Genomic DNA, 20,059 nt, shown 5'->3' with positions numbered 1-20,059 from the left:
ACCTGTATCAGTTTCCTATTGCTTTGCTGTAACAAATGACAAACAGTGGATTCAAACACAGTTATTATCTTACAGTTCTGTAAGTTAGAAAGCCAACATAGATCTCACTAAGATCTAGGTGTTGACAGGGCTGTGTTTTGCTTTCTGGAGATTCTGTGGGGGAATTCATTTCCTTGCCTTTTCCACTTCTAGGCACCGGTTGATTCTGACTTACAGTGACCCCATGTGTGTCAAAGAAGAATTGTGCTCCATAGGGTTTTCAACAGTTGATTTTTTGGAAGTAGATCACCCCACCTTTCTTCCAAGGCACGCCTGGGTGGACTCAAGTCTCCAACCTTTTGGTTATCAGCCAAGCGTGACAGGAACTTCACTTCTAGAGACCATCCATATTCCTTGGCTCATGACCCCTTCCTCAATCTTCAAAGCCATCAATATCACTCTTCCATCTCTCTGGTTCTCTCTTCTGATTCTTTCTTCCACTTTTAAGGATTCTTGTGATTACATTGGACTCACCTGAATAATCCAGGATTAGTTCATCCTTTCTTAATCTTTATACTTTCTCTGGTGAACTAAATAACATGTAGGCAAAGTAAAAAATAAAAGGAGAGAAAATAAATTAATAGATAATCTGTGAACTCTGTACATATCTGTTGAATAATGCATCATTTACCATAATAGAAATAATCAATTTGCTGGTTTTTAAAATGCTAGTTATTTTTTAAATCAAAACCAGAGACATAAGTGCTACATCAAAAACAATACACAAAAGTGTCTTAGCCTCCAAACTTCTCTTTCATTCACCAAAGATTTAAAAAAAAATCACAAAGTTTGTATTTTGGGTATAAAAATGTACATTATACTACATCCTAATAATGATCTATTTTAACTGATATTTGGAAAGGAACAATCTCACTCTTTTATTTATTTGCACATCACTAGGAAATGCCATATTCTGACTGAATGCTAATATATATTTTTATGTCAGCATTTTCTTCCTGTGGATTTTGCAGACCACACACGACAGAGTAAAAAAAATTATTGTCTAGAAACACCTTGCAGCAACTGTCCATCCAGATGAACTCGTTAACTTTAGTTGTCAGCAAAACACTAATAAAAACCAAAGCAATTATGGAATGGGAAAGCTGATCAAGATGAAAATAGAAAGAAGATAATTAGTCCATTTTTCAAATGACTCCAAGCAGATAAATGTAGTTTACAATGCCACCTCCCCATCCATCTGGGGTTAGGTCAGGGCTTCAAACTGGTTCATTCCTGTACGGACCCCTGCTGATAATTTGCATTTCTAACTAGTTCCTAGGAAGTTATACATAAGAATCACCTGGATATCCTGTTAAAATGTAGATTCTGATTCAGTATATCTGGGATGGAAATACAAATTCTCAGCAGGGAACTTGTTAGAAATGCAAATTCTCAGTAGGGGTATGTACAGGAATGAACCAGTTTGAAGCCCTGGTTTAGATTCTAGACTTTAGCTCATTGCTCTGTGTCATTCATGTAGGAATTCACCCTGAAGATTAAGACTGAGGATGAAGCATGACTCACACAGGTGTTTCCAATGAAATCAACAAGCACCAGTTAAAAATGGTGGCCATAAGAAAATGTACTAATGGTCTATTTAATTCATTTAGAAAGTTATTCTTAGATTACAATAACATGATTTTATAGAAATATGTTTATTTATTGCAGAAAGTGCTTCATCTCACATGCTTAAAACTACTTAATTATCCTGAATTTTGTTGATGCTGATCCTATTATCCTATCCTTGATTGCACATGTTAGACTGATTCATTTCCAATTGGTTGTGTTTGTCATCTCTCCTGGAAAAGTCATCTTTGGAGGTTAGTGATTCTGTTTGCTTTTGGGGAATGGTTTATCTTTTTCTTTGTGTTTGTTTTGGTTTAGTTTTAATTTTGTTTACATCTGCCTTTGACTTACTTTATAACGCTTGGGGTTTTGGGTATGGTATGGATTTGCATCTTTAAAATTCAGTGTACTTTGTGATAAAGTCTATGAAGTAGCAACAAAAAGTCAAGGAGAGCAAATTAAGAAGCAAACTGCCTTTTCAAAAAAAATTCTGTAGAAGAGTGGTTCACTTTCATATAAATAAACGGCCTCTAAGACTGACCCAGGGGAGAAATTATTGTTTTTTTTTAATTTTTTTATTGTACTTTATATGAAGGTTTACAGAACAAATAGTTTCTCATTAAACAGTCAGTACACATATTGTTTAATCACATTGGTTAAGAACCCCACAACGTGTCAACACTCTCCCTTCTTGACCTTGAGGACTTTTTTTTTTGGTGAAAATATACATAGCCAAAGTTACACCATTATGAAAGTTTCTACATGTACAATTCGGTGACATCGATTACATTCTTCCAGCTGTCCTGCTATTCTCTCTATCCTTTTCCAAATTATTCTATCATCATTATCTTCAACTCACTGTCTCCTAGGCTTCCCATCAAACCTTTTGAGTTGCTGTTGTCAGTTTGATCTCACATAGATAATTCTTTTTTTTTTTTGTACCTTACATGAAGGTTTGCAGATCATAGTTTCTCATTAAACAGTACACATATTGCCCTATGACATTGCTTAACAACTCCATGACATGTCAACACTGTCCCTTCTCAACCTTGGGTTCCCTATCACCAGCTTTCCTGTCCCCTCCTGCCTTCTAGTCCTTGTCCCTGGACTGTTGTGCCTCATTAGTCCTGTTTTGTTTTATGAGGCTGTTCAATCCCCGGCTGAGGTGAACTTCAGGAGGGGTTTCATCACTGAACTAAAAGGGTGTCCGGGGGCCATACTCTAGCGGTTTCTCTAGTCTGTCTGGCCAGTAAATCTGGTCTTTTTTTTTTTTTTGTGAGTTAGAATTCTGTTCTACATCCTTTTCCAGTTCTGTCCAGGAGCCTCTATTGTGACCCTGGTCAGAGCAGTCAGTGGTGGTAGCCGGGCACCATCTAGCTGTGCTGCATTCAGCCTGGTGGAGGTGGTGGTAGCTGTAGTCCATTAGTCCTTTGGACTAATCTTTTCCCTGTATCCTGTTCTCTTCGTTCTCCCTCGCTCTCGAAGGGGTAAGACCAGTGGAGTATCTTAGATGGCTGCTCACAGGCTTTTAAGACCCCAGACTCTACTCACCAAGGTAGAATGTAGAACATTGTCTTTATAAACTGTGTTATGCCAGTTGAGCTAGATGTTCCCTGAGACCATGGTCCACACAGCCCTCTGCCCACCAATTCAGTCCCTCAGGGAGTTTGGAAGTATCTATGGAGCTTCCATGACCTTGAGAAATTATTGTTTTGTCCAGAGGTGTGTAATTGTCAGGAAAGACTCAAACTCAATTATTTTCAATCTTGCCTTAGTTCAGCAAATCATTTATAATCAACAAACATTTCTTGGATTCTGAAATATTAGACTCTAGAATACATAGAAGATACAGCCCTTAACTTAAAGAGTATATCCTCTAGTTCAGGAGACAGAACATCAAGGAAAACAATAGACACATAGTACGTAATGTAATGAAAAGCCCTGGGGTTAGTGCCAGAAGGATGACTCTAAGTAAAATCCCTTTATCTTTCCATTCTTGTTTATATCTGCAAAATAAAAACATTTATGTTTGTCCTGCCTTCCTACATGGATATCTTAAGGATCAAGTCAAAGAATGTGAAAGACTTAGATAAATTAAGTGGTAATTATTAAGTTTAAAAATCAATAATAATCAATATTTGACTATTTTATGTCAAGTGTGACAAGGCCAAAAACTCCATATTGACCTTCTTTTGTTGTCCTTGCCACACTTCTACAAAAATTAGGAAATACAATCCTAATAGTTGGCAAGTAAGACCTATTTCTTGGTACTTTTTCCCCAGCAATGTCAACTAATATGACACACCTCTCAACGATGCAGACAATTCTTTGTTACTACTAACACCAGACCCTGAAGATTCTTATGCCACTGAGGCTCTTTGGGTAATCTTGGAAAATCATAAGATAGAGACAATCTCGAGGATTCTGAGCCCCACAGGGATACATTGTTCTGGTTGACATAATGATTTGTTCAACTCTCAAAATTTTTAATTTTTTTCCCAAATTTTTAATTTTTTTCCCACTCCCATCTTGAGGAGTCAGTTAAGCATTTAGATTAATGCTAACATGGGGTTAGAAAGTCTCTACAACTTCTAGCAATATCTGAAATAGCAGAACCAACTGAGACAATGAAATCATAGAATATTCCCAGCACCTATTTCAATGCAGACTTGATCTTTGAGAAAGACTTGAGGATTCATTGGAATTCAGCCTTGTGTTCTATTAGTGCCTTCACACTGGCTATCATTGTGTCTGTTGTTGTTAGGTGTCATCCAGTCAGTTCTGACCCATAGCAACCCTATGTACAACAGAACAAAACACTGTCTGGTCCTGTGCCATCCTCAACAATAGTTGCTATGTTTCAGCCCATTGTTGCAGCCACTGTGTCAATCCATCTCATTGAGGGTCTTCCTCTTTTTTGTTGACCCATGCTTTACCAAGTATGATGTCCTTCTCCAGGGACTGGCCCCTCCTGATAACATGTCCAAAGTATGTGAGACATAGTCTCACCATCCTCGATTCCAAGGACCATTCTGGCTGCACTTCCAAGACAGATTTGCTCATTCTTTTGCCAGTTCATGGTATAGTCAATACTCTTCACCAACACCATAATTTAAAGGCACCAATTCTTCTTTGGTCTTTTTTATACATTGTCCAGCTTTCACATGCATATGAGGTGATTGAAAATACCATGACTTGGGTCAGGAGTATCTTGGTTCTCAAAGTGACATCTTTGCTTTTTAACACTTTGAAGAGGTCTTCTGCAGCAGATTGGCCCAATTCAATGTGTCGTTTGATTTCTTGGCTGCTGCTTTGTGGGCATTGACTGTGATTCAAGTAAAAGCAAATGTAGCAGTAGACAAAAGAAGCAGTAGTCAAAGAACTGGACTGATACCATCTTCTCTACGTGCCATCACACTGCTGTCAAGTGTATTCCTACTTATAGCAACCTCACAGGGTTTCCAAGGCTGTAAATCTCTATGGAAGCAGACTGCCACATCTTTCTCCTGAGGAGCCGCTGGTGGTTTTGAACTGCTGACCTTTCAGTTAGCAGTTGATCACTTTAACCACTGTGCCATCGGGCTCCTCTACATGCAATAGATGCTGTCAATTGTCTACACAGCACACATTCCCCTTCCAACATTCGTAAAAGATGCTGGATAGTTTTCGGAATCTACCTCTCCCCCCAGAAGCAGCTGACTCTGTAGAAGTGGTGTCTGATTAGTATAAGCAGAATCTCACTTATTTTGTTAGTGATTGGCTCAGAAATAGGCTTGTGAACTGCAAATAGAATAGCCTCCCTTGTTCTTCTGGATATTGTCATGCCTGGAAACTGCTAAGACATTGTTACCATCTACGCATGAAGCCAGCGCTAATCATTGTGGATCACAGATGGAAAGAATCTGAGTCTTTATGACATGGTTGAGCTGTGAACTCAGTCACCCGTTAGGTCTGCTCCACCACTGGTCTTCCTGTTATATGAGAAAATAAATTTCCTTATGTAAGCAAGTTTGAGTCCAGATTTCTGTTACTTTTAGATGAAAGCACTCTGACATAATGTACATCTCATAATAAAATTTATTTAGTTTTTGTAAACAAGGAGGAGCACTGGTAGCACAATGGTTAAGCGCTCAGCTGAAAGGGTTGGAGTTCGAAGCTTCCCAGCAGCTCCTTGGGAGAAAGACCTGGCAATCTGCTCCCATAAAGATTATAGCCTAGAAAACCATATGGAGAAGTTCTACTCTGTCATATGGAGTCACTGTGAGTCAAAATTGTCTTAACAGCACCTAACAACAAAATTATAAATGAGGCCCCATGCTAAACACTTCATATAAGTTATACCATTTTATCCTCATGTCAGTATAATCATTTAGAGATGAAGAAATCAAGGCTCCAAAATTGTGTGACTTGTCTGAGATCACACAGTCAAGTTTGGAATACAGACCGTCTGTCTCCAAGACCCATACTTCTATTTTTAACTCAAAACATTATCTTCTAGTATATTTGAAAAATTCCTTATTAGAACTATGAGAACTACTCACTTTTCTTTAAGAATTTACTTGATGAATTAAAAATATGATAGAGAAGTACACTGTTTTCTAATTTTCTGTCCAGTTCACAAATATAACTAGACAAAAGTTTGTTTAGAGGCCCAGTGCCTCACAGGCTCTCATGTGCTTCCCTAAAAGATAAAAGAATAGAACTAATTTTGCAGAGAAGCCAGTGGAATGTGTAATTTTTTAATGAATAAACTATAAAACCAAACCAAACTCGTTGCTGTCAAGTTGATTCTGACTCATAGCAACCCTGTAGGACAGAGTAGAACTGCCCCATAGGGTTTCCAAGGAGTGCCTAGTGGATTCGAACTGCCGACCTTTTGGTTAGCTGCTTAACTCTTAACCACTACACCACCAGGTTTTCTGAATAAACTATAGTTAATATTAATTCACAATTTTAAAAATCAAGTATAAGCAATACTATAACCATGAAAAGCACAGGACCACTGGAGCCCCTGATGAGACGGCAAAAGTTTGGTACCTCTTTAATTGTAGAGGACATAGAAAAGATAAAACAATATATAATTTTTTTCCTCTTGAAGAGACTGCTGGTCTGACCCAACCAGATTGGTGATCAAACATTTGGTCAGGATCATCATGAGATTCTATGGGTTTGAATGGGAACAGAAAAGCCTGGGATTACTCAGAGCAGGAGAAACAACAAAACCAAAGATCATTTGGAAAAGATGAAGTTCAAAGTCCAAAGAGACCAAAACGAGTGTCAAATCCAGGGATTTGACAGGAATCAAGGCAAAAAGCCAAATGATCTTGAAATCAAAATTGGAACTGGTCAGAACCAGCATGACAAAACATACGTTGACAGGAAAACTGCCCAAATACTGCTGGGAATTCATGGTCCTCTGTAGGGGCCAGCAAGTATATGATGGCTAGGAAGATGACACTGGCTTCAAAGACGAGGCTGGGCAGACTGTCAAGGATCCCACAATAAAAGCCAAGATTTAGAGTCTTATAAATGCACAACAAGAAAGGCATGAAGTCAAATGTTTGTTGCTGTGGTGAAAATCTGAGAGCAGAATCCTTCTCTTGGACACCAAAGGATCTCTAGTAAGAAATAATATGAGGAAACATGGGTGTTATGGTAATTATAAAGGTCAATAATTCCCAAGGACATTCAAAGATGTTAAAGTTCTAATTTTGTTCAATTGCTGAGAAAATGTAGGGAGCAAGTGTCTTTTACATAATTTTTCCACCAAAAGACATCAAGATGAGCTCAAATTCAAATCTCTACGGTAAGACTGCCATCTGGAAAGTAACACTTCAAAACTACTACATGGTAAGTAAATAAATCTGCAAAGATGAAATGCACCGTAGCCTGCTGGAGAGTATGTTATGCACCACAGACCACACCAATCTGTGCATGTGAATGACTGTCAATATCAAAACCTGAAATCATTTCAGTGATGGGAATAAACATTAAATATTAACCAGCAGGTGCACCATTGGATCAATGGGTTCAGCTCCCTCCCTCAAGCACACACACTAATAAATGAATAGACGTGGGCTCCCAGAAGCAAGAAAAGGCTTGCTTGACAGTTGGAAATCAACGGTACCACTATGGTTATATCGATAGGTTAAGTGATAAATGGAGGCTGCTGTCATTTAAAAAAAAAAAAAAACTGTAACGAGAAAAAAAGAAACCAAAGTAAAGAGAAATGTTTCTTATGTTTTCTTCATTCACTTTCCAATTATAAAATGAATTCTTGCAGAAGTCCTGGGCCATGTGTACTTTTTAAAAGAACATATTGTCCTAAGCTAACAATGTCTCCTAATACTAAATACACTTCCTGCCAATCTGTCACTAAAAAGATTTTAGACTCAAACTTCCAGTTTGGGTCTAGTTCTAAGAAAAAGTGTGATGACTAAACTTCTTGAGAAGGGGTGGGGAATAGAGTTACAATAAATGGCGTCACAGAATCCCATAAAAGAAAAGTTTTTTTTTTTTTCTTTTAGTCCCTATTCTAGTCTATTAAATCTCATGTCTCATAAAAAATGCAGAACCAAAAAATTCCCAACTCATGGCTTATCATGGAAAATTCTGATACTAATGTTGTCTCTTAGAAATAATGGTATTGGGCGCTTAATGTAGATCTAACGAGTCTTGCAAGCTTTTTTAAGGAAATATTTGATAGTAAGATCACCACTAAAATACTTAGTTGTTCACTTCAAAAGACCCCATGAGGTACTCTCTGCCTCCCAGCAGCCTGATAATATCACCTTCATGAGCTTTAATCTCTTCATTCTAAATCGAGTTGTTACGTGACAAAAACTGGTTTAAGAAATGCCTGATAGAATCCCATGGCAGGTCAGTTGGAAGCTTCATTCCTGACAAGTGCATGGTGACTAATCTTAATCAAAGAGTTGGGCAGTCAACCCTCAGGATGAGAGAACAATGGCAGATGACACCAAGGAGACGTTGGGTGGTGTCAGAAAACACGTCTCCTCTTTGAGAAGAGAATTGGCACTAATTAAAAGGAAATATAAATTACAATTTGGGGCAAGCAAAAAGCCCTACAAAGAAGAAAGGCATTTATTTCAGGAACCAAAAAAATACTTTGTTTCTTCAAGTGCTATTTTGAGAATTGTTTTTGCCTGTATAATAATATTCAAAAGGTTCTCCCAACATGTGGTGAACAAAAAGCCTTCTTACCTAACTTTTTTCTTAAAGTCTATTCTTTATCATTCTACATATTCTGTTTCTGTATTTTCTTACGTGCAATACAAAAACAAATGCTCTCTAAAACATTAATTCTGTTTCTACAGAATCTGTCTTATTGTGACATTGCCAAAACCTGTAAAACAGCATTTATAAAACTGAACGACTGCATACATACATCAATAGTAGGGATTAGTTAGTTCAGAATGTACCTATTATTTGTCACTTCAGTTGAAGATAAATATATTAGTGTGACTTGGTTCTCTTTTCTTTTCCTTTCTTTGCTCTTCCAATCTATACAGATGCTGTAAACCATCTGGGGAAGGGCCCCGGTCATTGTGGTGTTTCCCTTCATCTTCTTCCATCAAAAGTGCAGATACCAATATGCCGCCTCTTATAAATATGCTGATTTCATCTACTTGTTCAATAAACGAATAGAGGCTCAATTCACTGAGTCTCTACTATGTGCTACGTCTGGGCTAAGATGTGAAGAGACAAGATGGTCATCTTAGAGCAAATCATGCAACCCCAAGTGTTCTTCAGTTAAGTACCTTTCAAATGTGAAAACATGAGCGTAAAACGATGGGAGTAGAGAATATTTCAGTTCCCAAAGTCCTCTTGGTACAAGCGTTGAACATTTTTGGAAAACAAAATACTTTGAAGAGTTGTTCTAATGAGAGTTGAGACATCAAAGGACAAGATCAAGTAAAAGACTTTCATGGACGTATGAAATCTCTCCATGCATTCCTAGTCTTGCTATGGATAAGCAGGCAAGCCAGGGGTAGGGGCAGTGAGAGAGCCATACTGCACTGCCTAACTGAGGGCCAAGGATCTTGAAGACTTCTTGGAAAAATCAAAAGAAGAGAGGATCCAGGGAAGGAAGAGCAAGGGGGAAAAAAATCAGCAGCAGAAACTTGGTAGATGCAAGGCCAAGAAAGAAAGAACTCCAGAGAACGTAAATATCTAGTATGACATTTTTATTAAAATGCTGTAGGTTATGTAATGTAGGAGTCCCACTCCTACACTGATGTGTCCCATGCTCTCAGATCTTCCGTAAACTCTAAAATGCACACACACACACACAATCTTTGCTTGGGCTCTCGAATTTCTTGAAAAAACCATTGAATGGACAGAGTTGCAAATCTGGGTTGATGTGGGCCAAAACAGAATCAGGGTGTGGCTGAGGGGACAGCTGGCATTGGGTTGGTTATGTATACAAAACCTAGAAGCACAGCAGAACTAGGTTTTGTGGAATTTAAAGCTAATACAAAGGAGCCCTTGTGGCATAATGGTCAAGTGCTTGGCTGCTAACTGAAAGATTGGCAGTTCGAACCTACCCAGTGGCTCAGGGGGAGAAAGACCTGGCAATCTTCTTCCATAAAGATTATAGTCAAGAAAACTCTACGGGGCCGTTCTATTCTGTCACATGGGGTTGCTATGAATCAGAATCTACTCAATGGCACCTATCAACAACAAGAACAAAGCTAACACAAGGGCAGTGGTGGTTCAGCGGTAGAATTCTCATCCTCCATGCAGGAGAGTGGGATTCAATTCTTGGCCAATCCACCTCATGTGCAGCCACCACCCTTCTGTCAGTGGAGACTTGAGTGTTGCTATGATGCTAACCAAGTTTCAGAGGAGTTTCCAGATTAAGATGGACTAGGAAGAAAGGCCTGGTGATCTACTTCTGAAAGTAGGCCAGTGAAAACCCTATGGATTACTACTATCCGATCCATATCGGATCATGGGGATGACACAGGACTGGGCAGTGTTTGGTTCTGTTGTGCACTGGGTTGCCATGAGTTGGGGCCAACTTTACAGCAGCTAACAACAACAACAAATCTAATACAATTTATGGGGTTATATTTAAGAAATGCCACAAAAACGCAAGTACTAAGTTAGTTATAGGGCCTTAGAAGGGCTGATCAAAGTGAGGGGTCCCGAACTATATAGTTTCATTACTTTCAAAGTAAATCTACTTCTGCCTATAAGTCAGTCACATAGTATGAGACTTTCTTAAAAGAAATACAAATATTGTGTAAGACTATTCTTCACAGAAGTCAAGAACCTCAGAACTCTGAATAGAGTGGAAAAAGGATGGGGATATATAAAAATAAAGTTGTTTGTAAAGTCAGTGTTTATCGTTAATTATCTCAATCGTTTCCTATATGCTCATCATTGACACATTATTTTAATTAAATGCATGGCTGATACAGAAACCATCTCATTACATTACTATAATCAGATAGGAACAGTTTATGTCATTATATTTAACTAGACGGTAATTCCCAATATAGAGGCAAGTATATCTAGAATGTTGATTGCACTGGTTTCCAGTAACACTTATCAAGATTTGTCGAGAATTTGCATGAATTACAGAGTAGGTTATTATAATAATAATAATGAGTGAAAATAAAGAGTAGATTGAGCTTGTTTTCTAAATCCTTCTAACAATGAGGGATGTGTGTCTGAGAAAGAAGAGAGTGTTGCCTTTGCCATCAACATGCTTTGACCACCTAACTCCTAATCCATACCTTTCCTTTAGCTCAGTGCTTTCCCTACCAGAATTTTCCAGAGAATTCATTCAAAAACCTTAGAGGAAGAAGCAAAAAGGCATGTCAAAGAAGCAGATTCTTAATCTAAATATTGTCTCTCTAACTGCATTCAAAGTCCCTGGGGTGGTACAAATGGTTAATGTGTTCAGTTGCAAACCAAAAAGGTTGGAGGTTCATGTCCACTGAGAAGTGCTTCAGAAGAAAGGCCTGGTGACGTACTTCCAAAAAATCAGCCATTGAAAACCCTACGGAGCACAGTTCTACTCTGACACGCATCAGGTCACAATGAGTTGGAGTCAGTGCAACAGTGACTGGTACCTGCGTTCATGTTGACTTTGGGTTAGATGGTAAGGTTCAAGGGTAACAGGAAATAAAGCCCCGTTTGATGGTTCCACTTTGTAACAGTACAGTGAAATAGAAAGCCTATTGCTTTTGCCTGCACCATACCCTTTCCCATTCTCTGCGGTCCTGTGGGACTGTCTCATGTGACTCAAGTCAAACCAACCAGACTTTCTCTCCTGGGAGCCTGTATCTATCTACCAAAACCCAAAACAAAACCAGTTGCCATTGAGTCGATAATCATTTGCACCATCTAGGGACGCCGGGGTAAAAAACAGATGGAAGCCGTTGGGTGTTTCCAAGGGTACTGCCCAAACAAGATGCTGTCAGTGAGCTCCTGACTGAGTTCCCAGGAGCTGCTTCGGATCCTGTGCTTCCAGAGCCTGGTGATTCAGTAATTCCCTGAAATCTGTGAGCTGTCCAGAATCCTCCTACAAAGTCTCTGTATGCTTAAATTGGCTAGAATTGGTCTCTGTTGTTAGCAACCAACATGCCCTAACATGGGGAGAGAGGTGCTGACCTGATATACGGAGGGTAGTCTATCACTAATAGGGTCTCACGTTCTGATTTTCCAGTCCTGTTCATTTCTCTGCATAGTTTTGAAACTGCATTTGAGAAAATTGGAACCCAGGTTTAAATAATTCTTAAATTATTCATAAAAATTATTTTTTCAAGAACTCCCCCCCCAAAAAAAAACCTTAAGTGAAAACTTAAAAAACATTTAGTTCCTTTCATTCTTTACCAAATCTGTCATCTTGTTGTTGTCAGGTGCTGTTGAATCAGTTTCAACTCATAGCGACCCCATGTGACACAGTAGAACTGCCTCATAGAATTTTCTAGGTTGTAATATTTACGGGAGCACAGATTGACAGGTCTTTCTCCCGTGGAGCTGCTGGGTGGGATCAACTACCAATCTTTCCGTTAGCACCTTAAGTGCTTAACAACTGCACCACCAGAGTGCCTTAAATCTGCCATACCATGTCTAAAATTAAAAGCAAAATACAATATGAGAATATTAGGTCTTACATGGAAATTCTCAAAAAACAAAAAAAAAAAAATATATATATATATATACTCAAATACTTGTATTTATAAGACCAGGTGAATTTTTAAATACTATTACTTGCGGTTTGAGACCTCACTCAGTTTTTTTTTTGTTGTTGTTGTTGTTTTTTAACCCTCTTTCACACTTAATTTGCCAGTTTACAGTTACTCTTGGGGGACCGTTACATAAAAATTGATTAATTTTTACATTAGTTAAAAATGGTTTAGCAAGTTTGTGTTTGTGGGCTTGCATAACTCTAAAGATTAATTTTGAAAAATTGGAATTGGCAAGCCAGGTATCCCTAATAACAGCCTAATTGCTTTAGCTACTTAAACAAAAACAACATGGAGACATGGAGAACTTCTGGCATTTGCCTAGCTCAGCATTTCCCTAATGTTTTCCCTAACAGCCCAAGAAATTAGCATAAGACATTCCAGTGTGCACACAGAAAGCAAGCCCTCTGTGGAATCTCTCAGAAGATCTTCCTGCTTACTTTTCCATATCAGATCCTGCTGAAGCCAGCCCTTCTCCCTGCCTGCCTTTCTAAGACAAAACTAAAATTCAGCAACTGCAAAGCTATCTGCTCTAATATCGTCAGTGTAAACTTTCCAGAGTCGGGCCAAATGTATTTCTAACAGGAACTGTCCCAGACTTTATAAGAAAGCACTTTCAAAATAGCAAAGTAAACATTGCCCAAGGTGGTGTTATGTTAAATATTCATAAACTACTAATAATTAGAAAATAAGCCATTGATTCATATTTTTCAGCCCGTACTTTTGGATCATCAAAATGAGGACAAGTTCTGTCAACAAGCAGTCTACCTGATCTTTTAGTGATTACTTACCAACCATACCACAAGCCAGGGAATGAAGGGGAAGTGGGGAGCACAGCGTTTTTGCAATGTCTACACACTTCTGGATAACATTTGCTGATGCTTGAGATTATGGAGATACACGTTAACGTGTATCTGTCAAAGAGAGATGCAAATGATAAAAGTCTTAATGACATCCATATTTTGAATCCTCTTTAGAAAATTGAAGTAGAATATTAATAACAGCAACGTGAGTTATAGGATAAAGAGATGACTTCGGGAAATGTTGTTTTGTGGCTAATGTAATAGAGATGGTACATATTTTCATGTTTCTACAGCTCTGGGGAAGAATCTCAAGTTATTTCTATTCAGTCACATCCAGGAAAGGTGCATCCCCTGGGTATCAAAAGCTCAAATTTCTGTTTTCAGTTTTATTGTGATAGGTTTGGAAGTAGCATTAGAACTTACAGGTGTTCCAGATGGAACCAAAGGGGAGATCCAAACTGAAGGATTCAGAGAGTAGAACAGTCATCACTTGCTGATAACATCAGCTATTGGCGGGGAGTCCTCATGAGACATCTACTAGAAGGACATTTCCTCTGCATGCATGGCACCAACAGGTCACTTGCTTCTTCGTACCATTCTAGGTGCATGGACTTCATTGCGTCCTTGGGCCATCTGCCCTCCCATGTCCTTCAGCCATGACATCCCAATCTCGTAGGCTACATGCCAAAACACAGTGTTTCTTCATAGGTTTTCAAACTTCTAGACTTGACCTAAAGAGCCAAACTACAGTTTCTTCTACTCTCGGATCTCCCAAACTTAGCTGGGAGGGTCTGGAAATTTTCTATCATGGATCCTTCTTAAGGATCCACTTATGTCCAAACCCCAGTAACGTCCCCTCTGCTTCCTTCTTTATCATATGTTAGTGCAACACACCTTTCGGTAGGACAATGGCTCATTTGTCATCACACAACCTTCTTCATTTTATGGCTGATGGTGTAAACTCTATGCTATGAGTCCCCTAGGCTTCCTCTAAGTATTTATATCTGTTGTTGTTGTTAGGTGCTGTTGAGTCGGCTCTGACTCATAGCAACTCCATGTATAACAGAACAAAATGTTGCTCGGTCCTGTGCCATCCTCACAATAGTAGGTGTGTGTGAGCCCATTGTTGCAGCCTCTATGTCAATCCATTGTGTTAATAGTCTTTCTCTTTTTCACTGACCCTGTACTTTATCAAGCATGAGTCCCTTTTTCTGTTCAATTGCCTGGCCCTTGTCATTGAAAGCTGTGGCTTTGTTTTTCCTAAAAATTTACAAAGTCTAACTAAAAGCTCTAAAAAAAATTGATTATTTATTCTTCTGTGTCTTCCCTACACTGAAGTCAGTGCACCCAGAAATCCCTTTTGATTCTTAAATGTTGGGAAAGGAGGATTAAAGGAATTGAAAAAATACCTTTTATTGTTGAAGTATTTTCCTACCACACCAATTTATTCAGTATATCTATGTCATCAGAAAACACCAGCCTACTGGAGGGAGAAGACAAACCTTAGACCAGCTTATTTTTACACCCTCGTGGAAATAGCATGAAATTCAGTGGACCCAGGCAAGTGTGGCTTCAAATTCAATTTTTCCTGCTGATTAGTGGTGCAATCTTGGGAAATGTATTTAAATTATTTGAGCCTTAGTTTCCACATTGGTAAAATAAAAATATTAACAGTAAACTCACAGGTTATTGTGAGCAATGAGATTGCATATAAAGTGAATGGCACGTGCGAAGTGCTCAACAAATGCTAGTTCCCTTCTGGGTCTCTCTGAAGGTTCCTTTCCATTAATACACAGATATGGTCTAACTCATTTTAAGGTTTTCCTTTTCTTCAGCCCTTACCAGACTTCACCACATTCCCATTTCATTTCAAGCAGAAAACTAATGAAAAGGAAAAAAAATGAAAACCTATAAAAATTGTTTGTAAACTTTTTCCAAGTTGTTTGCAATTTATGGTTGACCAGGACACCCTAATCTTTGCGAGGTTGAACTATGCTGGATTTCAGAGTTCTATTTCTTATGTCCCAGGTAACATAACACAGAATGAGGCGATCAAATGTTTTGCTTGTTGAGCAGCGACATTAAGTACGGTACTTTATCCCAGAGGGCTGGGCAAACCTTAAATAGCATTGATGGCAGTTCCACCACTTCAGACACACACGCTGAAGTTAATTTGTTTCAACAAAGTCTATACATATGGGACAGACCAATAATGTCCACCTTCGTTCTTTAGAATCCAAAACTAATAGTGCCAAAGAAATGAGATGGATTTGGTGACACCAAGAAACTTGCCCTTTATAAGAGAGAGATTTATGATTATTTTTATATAAACAATTCTCCATTTCTCCTTTATGGAGCACCCATAGTAATTGGGTTATTGCCTCCCCTCCCACCCCCCACCAGTAATGTTTTTTTAACTCCAACCTAGATTAGTATATGGTCTGATCCTCCACCTATCATGGGGATGGCACAGAACTGGACAGCATTTCATTCCGTTGTGGGTGAGATTGCCATGAGTCAGGAGCCAGCTTGACGGCAGTTAACAATTTAGAATGCTTAGTGAATATAATCAAAATTCAGTGTAAGCCTGAACAAAGCAAATTCTTGAAAATTTTTCTTGGAGAGTGAATGCTATGTATGGGTAAGGGGGTAAAGAGAAAGAGGGTAACAAATTGTAACATATTTTAGATTTTAGGAGTAAAACTTAAGTGGCCCTCTGTTTACTCATCAACTATGTTGCATCAGCTATGATCCAGAAGAGCATAGGAGGTATGCATGTAGCCTCTGGAGAAAGAGAACCCTGAAATCTAATCCAAGCTAAATCACTGCGGAGGTAGGTATCTATGAACACGTGAACTAATCTGTCTAAACTTCAATGTTTTCACCTATAAAATGAAGATAGTATTTCTCACAGGCTTGTTATGAGGATTAAATAAGATAATGAATATAAAGTGCTAGCAAAGTACCTGATACATAATAGGGAGTATTCAGTTTATTATTTGTTATAATTGTTTGTATAAGTCTCAGTTATACTGATAATAAGAAATCTGTTTTTTGTTTTCTTTTTTTTATAAATCTCTTTATATTTTAGCTATAGACAAAATCCTATGTCTGGTACAGTAAGGTAAAATTTATTTGAACATAAATCCAAATTTCCCTAACAAAAGTAAGTATGCTAACAAAAAGCCTTACCATATGCCATGGATTGAATTGTGTCCCCCAAAAATATCTGTCAACTTGGCTGGGTCATGATTCCCAGTATTGTATGATGGTGTACCATTTTGTAATCTGTTCTGATTTCCTTATGTGTTGTAACCTCTATCACTATGATGTAATAAGATGGATTAGTGGCAGTTATACTGATGAGGTCTACAAGATCAGACAGTGTCTTAAACAAGTCTCTTTTGAGATATAAAAGATAGAAGCGAACAGAGACACATGGGGACCTCATACCACCAAGAAAGCAGTGCCAGGAGCAGAGCACGTCCTTTGGGCTTGAGGTTCCTGCGCTGAGATACTCCCAGACCAAGGGAAGACTGATGCATCACAAGGACTTTCTCCAGAGCTGACAGAGAGAGAAAGTCTTCCTCTGGAGCTGATGCCTTGAATTTGGACTTGTAGCCTACTGGACTGTGAGAGTATAAATTTCTCTTTGTTAAAAGCCATCCACTTGTGGTATTTCTGTTATAGCAGCACTAGATGACTAAGACACCATGGGAATGAAAACCGTCAAACATTACCTCTCTATGCCTAACTAGATCTAAATTACTCCTTGTATCTTTTCTAGGTTTTTCCTGGTGTTAATCTATTAGGACTTTTTCGATTTCTCCCTAACCTCCTGCTATCCAGAAACTTGTCTCTTAAACAAGTAGGACATTAAAATTTACCAAACCTTTGTTTTTTCTTTTATCTTCTTTCTTCAGTTAAAAATAATGCTTTCTACAATAACTTCATTCTGAACTTTTGAAGAATTATATAACAGGACATTTTGGCCAGTGGATTCCTATCATTCCTTCCTCAATATATAACCACGAAGTTCTGCAAGATAAAGTTAGTGGATAGACTTCCACATATCTTTCTGTGTCCACATATTCCCACAGAAACAAAGGGACCTCTTCATAAGAAAAAGCCTGGCATGCCAATCCCTTCCCATTGAGGTTCAAAAGTTCTTAAAAGTTGTCTCACAAACTTAACAATGTACAGCCCAAAGCCAGATTTGTAAGACAATATATCAAAGAGCCCCAGAGAGAGCCCATCATGAGCATGAAGAAATGAAGACCTTTGCCAGTTGGCCAATAGTTGGGCAGAAGTGAGAGACAGCTGATTCCAGAACTTATCTTCACCATCCTAGCGGCAGGCTTGGGTCCTACCGAAGTAGAAATGTGATCAATCATACATGGTATAATATCACGGGTCAGGGCATGTTGGTATGGAGCACCTTCTTACCCATCCTTTGAGGCAACAGTGGCCTGAGTGAGTTGGTAGAGACTGGGGCTGGTAACAGTATTGCCATCAGGGCACTGATCACAGCCTGAGTAGGTGCATAGCCAAGACTTTAGATCATGGTACATATAGGCTCCAACTCCAGTATTGTAGAAAGCAAGGCACAAGGATGCAGGCAAGGGGAGTCATTTGATCAAAACTTCAATGGCAAATGGCTGCCAGATATTCAGCCCAGCCATGGTAGGTTGGTCTTTGTCCTCGTATTCTGGAAGGTGATCTCTAGGAAAAGTGTCTTTGTTTATCTGGGTGCCTTGGCCACTGGACAGTCTAATAATGTGATTTATGATGGGAACTTTGGATCACATGGTATCCACTCTACCTTCAAGGGAGCTGGAGACTGAAGGTCAGCCACATGGTATCAGCTCTACCACTTAAGGTGCAGGAGACCAAAGGTATCAGTTCTACCTCCATAGGGACTGGACACTAAAGGTCAGTCATGTGATATCAGCACTACCTCTGGATGGGCTGGAGACTAAAGGTGAGCCATGCAGGCAGTCAACCATGGAGCCAAGATTTAAAACAAATTAATTAATTAATTAACTCTGAACACCAAGGCTCAGTTGAGCTTCCTTGGTTGGCAATACTCCTATGTGTTGTCAAACATCATTATCAGCAGGAGACAACTCTGTCCATGACTTCATAGGGATAGGATACCTGTAAGCTCCACATTTGGAATCCTGGACTTTTCCCTGTGCGATTCTTCCTTTGGCTTATTTTATCTGTATTCTTTCCCTGTAATAAATCAACCAAGAGTGTAACAGCTTTCAGGGAGTTCTGTGAGTCCTTCTAGTGAATTATCAAACCTAAGGATGGTTTTGGGAACTCCCACCCATACTCATAGCTGGTGTCATAAGTGAGGGAAGTTTTGTGGACTACTGTACTCTGCTCCCTTAAGAGTCAGAAGCCCCACCCATTTTTCTTCTTTTTCAACCCTCTTCCTCTTTAACTGATCATAACACACAGGAAGTCATTGCCTATTCCCTTTAGAATAGTATCTAGAATTTAATATCAGGTTTTATCAACTCAGACAAGCAAAGCTACAGATGAGGCACAGGGAGTCACCCCAACTTGGGTCTCAGTGTAAGGGTGTTTGTGTTTATATCCAAACTAGTGAAAAGGGACATAACATTTTGAGTTCCATTTGGGATTGAGGGTTTGTGGGTCTTGATGCTAGACAGTAGCATCATGGGCTAAATGATACCTCTAATGAGATCCACTGCTATTTTTACAGTTCTCCATTTCATCATTCAAAAATGGCTGCCATATTGTTGGAGAAGTACAGGGAAATAAAAATTGACCAACCTCTGCAATAATAAACAATTCCCAAATCTAAGTGATTTGATCAATAGAAGTTTATTTCTTGCTCACACAACATGGCCATTATAGGTCAGCAGGGGTTTGTGCTAATCATAGTCACTCAGGGACCCTGGCCAATGGGGCACCATCTCAACACATGTTTACAAGGCAAAAGAAGAGAATAAAACAAATTACACCTGTGACACCCATGAACTAAAAGAAAGAAAGAAAAAAAAAAAACAAGTTATCAGCCACCTATATACCCAATACATAATGAGAGAAACAGAAACTGGAAAACCACAACGAACACTTCCACTTGGGAAAAAATTAATGAAAACACATGCAGATAGTGGTCCTTAACAATTCTGAAATCCCACTGGGCACTCATTTTGAGACCCTCCTACCTTGGAGTTAAGTAATAGTCTTTACTTAGGCCCTGATTTGTCTCTCTGGCAATACTGCACAACTCAGCTTTTCAACCATATCAGAAATGGGGGGAAAGTGTCTGCTTGGGTATTGAGGCTGGAAATTGAGAAAAGATCAATGTTGCCTAATAACCGAAGGAATGTGAACAAAACAATACTGCCTCACTTACCAGATAGGTAAAGGTTAAAAGGAGAACATAACTAC

At 38.9% G+C, this 20,059-nt stretch overlaps 1 long non-coding RNA gene across 1 annotated transcript in view; it reads right to left on the bottom strand.

Annotated features, from left to right (window-relative positions):
• Window positions 1-257: 257 nt before the first annotated feature.
• The window catches only part of LOC111819607 (uncharacterized), a 97,848-nt gene continuing 78,046 nt past the window's right edge, over window positions 258-20,059 (bottom strand). The window contains exon 4 of the long non-coding RNA XR_002823185.1: window positions 258-569. This is a non-coding gene — a long non-coding RNA (uncharacterized LOC111819607). The remainder of the gene's footprint in view (window positions 570-20,059) is intronic.

This window comes from Trichechus manatus, unplaced genomic scaffold (genome assembly GCF_000243295.1).
Source record: "Trichechus manatus latirostris isolate Lorelei unplaced genomic scaffold, TriManLat1.0 scaffold00013, whole genome shotgun sequence".
Taxonomy (NCBI): domain Eukaryota; kingdom Metazoa; phylum Chordata; class Mammalia; order Sirenia; family Trichechidae; genus Trichechus; species Trichechus manatus.
The sequence above is the reverse complement of the archived record's forward strand: the minus strand, read 5'-3'. Positions and strand labels throughout refer to the sequence as shown.